The sequence below is a fragment of the Gavialis gangeticus genome, unplaced genomic scaffold (assembly GCF_001723915.1).
Source record: "Gavialis gangeticus isolate Ggan-Ray unplaced genomic scaffold, GavGan_comp1, whole genome shotgun sequence".
In the NCBI taxonomy this organism is placed as follows: domain Eukaryota; kingdom Metazoa; phylum Chordata; order Crocodylia; family Gavialidae; genus Gavialis; species Gavialis gangeticus.
Window position 1 is genome coordinate 46398440 of NW_017729032.1, and position 5450 is coordinate 46403889.

Genomic DNA, 5450 nt, shown 5'->3' on the forward strand with positions numbered 1-5450 from the left:
CATCCCTGCTCCCCCAGCCCCCCCACGAGTGCCCTGCCCAGGCCAGCTCCAGACCTTTAAGAAAAAAAAAATGGAGAAAAGCCCCAGGACTCACTGCTCCTACAGTGGCCTTGGGGGCTTGGGGGGCTCGTGCAGAGCCCCTCATGTGATGCAAGGCAGCGGGAGCAGGGATCACCCCCCAGTGGCAGGAGCAGTGAGTTTGGGGTTTTCTCGTGGTTTTTTTTTTAAAGGGCCGGAGCTGGCCCAGGCGGGGCACCCATGGGAGGGCTGGGGGAGTGAGGGCGTGGGGGTCGAGGGTTCATGCAGAGCCCCGCCATGCAGCATGAGGCAGTAGGAGGCAGCAGGGATCACCTCCCATCCTGCCCAGCAGCACCCACTGAGTTGGGGCTTTTTTTTTTTTTAAAGTGCTGGGAGCTGGGGCGGGCAGGGCAGCCATTGCCAGACTGTGGGGATGGACCTGGCTGATTTGGAGATTCGGAGATTCAGCAACAGCCAAATCTCCAAATCAGAGTCAGCTAAATCAATTTGGGACAGTGATTCAAATCACCAAATCGAATCACTGTCCCCCAGATCAACCAAATTCAAATCCAAAGCGAATACTAGCCGCTTTGCACAGGCCTAATAACAATGTCATAACAACTTAGTTTGACCTTTATTATATATTATAACATAACATTAAATATGAACACCTAAGCTTGTTGATTAATATGAAACAACAGACTGGAATTGTTGAGTTTCGTTCTAATATGAAATTAAACCCAAATGTTAAAGCTTGAAATCTTTTGAGAAATTGAATTTCTGTCCCCCATGCACATTTAGTATTTAGTATATTTATAAAGAAATGCATAATTGTTTATTTTTCCTTCGTTCTATAACACTTTTTCCTGAAGCTATGGACAGTGTAGCCATCTAAATGGTAATATTTTTAAATGGCATTAAGCTGTTGTAAACAACATTCCAAAAAAAGAGGAAAGTAATTCGTTCATCTGTTCCATTGCGTAACACTGAGATGTTGGTGTTATCTCATTCTGACATATTTATATTGGCTTCAATCTTATTGAGTAGAATAAAATGGGTGCCCTTTCCAAAATGACCATTTAACTGTGGGCAAGTTATGACCTCAGCCTTACTGAGAATGATGACAGATGACAGACAGTTTGAAATAAAGACAGCTGTATGTGAAATTTTTCACTGTAGAATATTGTCACTCCTACCCAAAGAAAAGTTCAATGATGAACAATAATGAAGAAATATGCCATTGATGCTAAAAATGACGTTATGCATTTAGGGTCAGATTCTATTCTACTTTTTAGGTGCGTAAGTGGACTTTGACGCCAATGTGCAATTTTATTTCAACCTGCTAGAGTCCCTGAAAAATGGTTAATGCCATAGAAGGATGGGTCCTCCTCCTTGCTGCTTTCTTGTGACACTATGTTAATGGTCAGATGACAAGAATTCATGGATTTTTGGAACCTGAACATAGCAGACTTGAACACATGTAGGCCCCTAAATCCACTTAAACATCCTACAGGTGGAACAGAATCTGGACCTAAGTTCCCTTCTACATTATTCTCTCATTTAGTTCATTCAAAGAAAAAAAGAAAGTGTGCAAAACCATTATTGATGCTTCAAAAAACCATGATCTGTGTCTCTTTTTATATTATTTTATTTGTCTTCTGGTTCCTCTGGGACACCAGCTCCACACGTCAGGAAATATGTTCTGAAGTAAAATTATTGTGTCTTTTAAAAAGTGTACAAAAGGAGAGGCAGTCATTGGCTACTAGCCATGGAACATTTCGATCCAGTCTGACATGTCTGGTTTTGCTATAGCCTCTCCAGAATTGGTCAGAATGCATATATTTTTATGCTTTAAACTATTAACGATTCCTATTTTTCCCATAGCAAAAAGATACATTTTCTGACTGTCATATTTTCCTGGAGCAGCAGAGTTACTTTGGTCTGTGCTGTCTTTCCACTAGCAACAAGATAACTTTTAAAACTTAGTGGTCTGTCTAGAATTGCTTTGTTTCAGCTTGAGGTCTGAAGACTTTTATAGTATCCAACTCCAGTACCTAGTGCGCATGTGTGTGTGTGTGCACATGTGTATACCAGTCTGTTGCTTGAACTTTGTCATACTCTGATCTTTCTTTCAGGCCACCCAATTATAGCCAAAGGAGCAAATCTCACCTGAGGAGTTGTTAGGTCATTCCTACAGCAAAAGCCCACTGACAGGTACTTGTTGCCTATGAACTGCCATTTACTAATGGAGTAAATCTACCTCTGCACTTTCCCTATTTGCACAATGATGTTTTTGTACTTTTTAAAATTCTTGATTCCTGGCCTGGGTCTATGTTGATACTTTGCAAAAATGATGTAGAAGTTTTTCAAGTTTTTGACCAACTCCATTCTTATCATTAAACTTACTATTTTATTAATCCTTTTTGTTGCTTCACTAACCAGCCCATTTTTTCCCTGGACTGACATCTCCTGCTGCCTTGATATGTAGGTATTTACTTGTATGTATGTACCCAGGATAAAAATATAAGCTAAAAGATGTCTGAGTAATCATGGTGCACTATAAGCATCATAAAGCAGGAGGAATTATTTGCTTTGTTATATAAAATACTGCAGCAAACAAATATGCCATTAAACCATGGTCCCTCTTAGAAGTGGGACGTGATGTCCCAGCAATTCAGAGATCATACTACAGCTCCAGGGATAGGAGAGTAAGCCCTGCTATAGACTTATCTTGAAGGTTGGACCCACAGAACCCAGCTGCAAATGCTGTGGTCATTCTACCTGGGGAGTCAAAAGTGGATGGATGTGACCCTAGCCACATCATTCCCTTGTGTGTTTTTGGGTATAAATACTTTATCATAGCCATGCTAGCCTGATGGCTAGAATTGTAAGTTTGTTTTGCCACAGAGGTACTGAAAGAGGAGCTAATGCACAAGACAGTGCAAGGCTGTACAACAAGATTTATTGTCTTCTGCTCTTCATGGATGCATGACCCTATTCTGTAGTAGAAACAGGACCCTTAATTAAAGAAATCTGAAGTTCCCTCCCTTGAAATATTTCAGCAAGAGCAGAATCTCTTCCCTTTTTTGAGCTGTAGGAGATTTATCTATCTACAATATTTGACTTCCATTTGATCACCACAGTGCATTAGGAGCTGCTGGACTTGAAGGACATGTGACCCTCGCTATCTTTTCTTTTCCTGTCTTTTCTTGCCCATCCTGGACTTACCCAGCTCAGAGTAAAGTAAGTTTATACTGAGTAAGGAATATTTTTATGCACAACCAGGTCTACTTATGTATGGTCTCTGTCTGGGTTCAGAAGTGACAAGGAGGATAATGGAAACACCCTGTTTCCCATGACAGATTCAGTCCTGAAGTATACTTTTCCATTGCTGATAAGATGGGATAGTGCCCCACCTACAGGCTGCTATCTGTGGGTTATTCTTACTCAAATACAGCAGCTAGAAATTATTCCTGTTCTCAGAACTGGATACTTTTATCACTCATGCCTAGAGATTCCTCAGGACTCAGAAACCTCAGGATGAGCAGTAGAAGCAGGATGTTGATATCAAAGCTGGGAAGAAAATGGTAATCAGAAATGTGTTTTTCCCTTTGATTTGCATGCTCCTGAGGCTATGACAGTTAGTAGCTATCAGTTGTTCTAGGAGCCCCAGTCATGGACTGGAGCCCTGTCATGCCAGGCACTGTACACACATGCACAACAGAGATGACGACTGCCTCAAGGAGCTTACAATCTAAGAATAAGATAGCAGTCTGCAGGTAGATGCACAGAGACAGACTCAGAGCGGAGGAACAACGTTACATCCCCAAATGTGGTGACATTTCATATTTCCACTACAATTGCTTTGGACAAAAACACTATGCGGACTGTTATTAGTAGTAAATTGACTGCTTTATAGCAAATCCAGTGTTGTGAGAGCCTCAAAGGAGAGGATCTTGAAACATCACAATAACATTATTGTTTCTTATTACTTTTGTCTTGTTCTGTGCACAGATTGTTATAAACCAGACTCTAACGCAGATGATCCCACCAGTGCACTGATGTAAACAGTGGAGAAATTTATTCCTCAGACCTCCTTTGTCTCATGTTGGTTCTACTTTGTTGTAGGAGCCACACTGATCTCAAGGCAAAGTGTAAACTTACCTGTGTTGTTATATTTAAAATACTGAAGAGAATATAGTATAGTGAAGTAATTTGGTCATCCAAGGCTTTCTTGAAAGCAAATACTAAAATACGCCTTGGCTAGGTTTACATATTCCATATATTTTAATCATGTTTAGACTCACAGGTAGAGAAGAAAGGGAAGCAGTTTATTAAGTGGCAATTGTAGTTTTCTTTTTTTTAGTTATATTCTATTTGAGCTTCTGTAGTTACATCAGTCACCTCATATATCTTGGCCTTTCTCTGTGCCAAGTGTTTATTGTATATTCAGCTTCGTGTCTGTGAGCAAATCTATTTGCAAGCACAGTCCATGTGGTGTAGGATGTACAGACCTGTCCTTTTTTAGCATTTTTCTGTAGAGCCAACCAGCTGTAAGACAAAGAAAAGATCAACTTGAACTTTTTTCTCAGGTCGAGCTCTTCCTAGGGTTCCTCTTTTAAGTTTGTTTAGCCCCATACCCTGCATCCTCCCACTTCTCTTATGTGTAAGGAAATAATTACCTACCTCAGCAAATGATCAGAAACTCCATAACTTTTACTGTCAAGAGCAAAATCAGCTAATAAAACAGGGTAGTTGAAGGAAATACTGCCAACATGTTGTAGTATTCAGAGGTGTGTGTCTTATTCAGAGGTGTATGTCTACCTCATTACAGTGGTAGTCTTTGGTGCCATATGTATGCACAGCACAACACCTATCCTTTGTGTTTACATTACTTTATTCCTTTCTATGTTAGTATCTCTGCTTTCCACAAGTCCCTTCATACCATTCATAGCATATAACAAAGTTGTTGCCTTATAGAAGTTTATGACTTCATGAATGAGTTAGTCTGTAAGGTACCTTGCCTTCTACCTCTGATATGTGTAACTGGTACTTGTTTGTCAGATTTGGAAAAAAGGATCTATAAGCCCTGTAATGCATGGGGTTAGATTTCTGCGGCATTGCCATGCTGAAATCTGTAGCACCCCAAAAATTCTGGGCCATTCAGGCAGACAGAACAACATGGATTTTTATTTAATCAAATTGGAGAAGAGACAACAAAGACAACACAGTAGTCTCTGTAACATGCTTGGATACTATAGCCAGGACAAGACTCAAATGTGCAATATTTATGAGCAGACATTTTCAAAGCCCTACAGAGTTTTATACTGAAATGCTGATCTGTAGAGGTTGTCAGAGACAAGCTGGCAAGTGTGTGTGTGCGGGGGGGGGGGGCGGGGCAGGGGGGGGGGTTCCTGGGCCTTTTGGGGTAT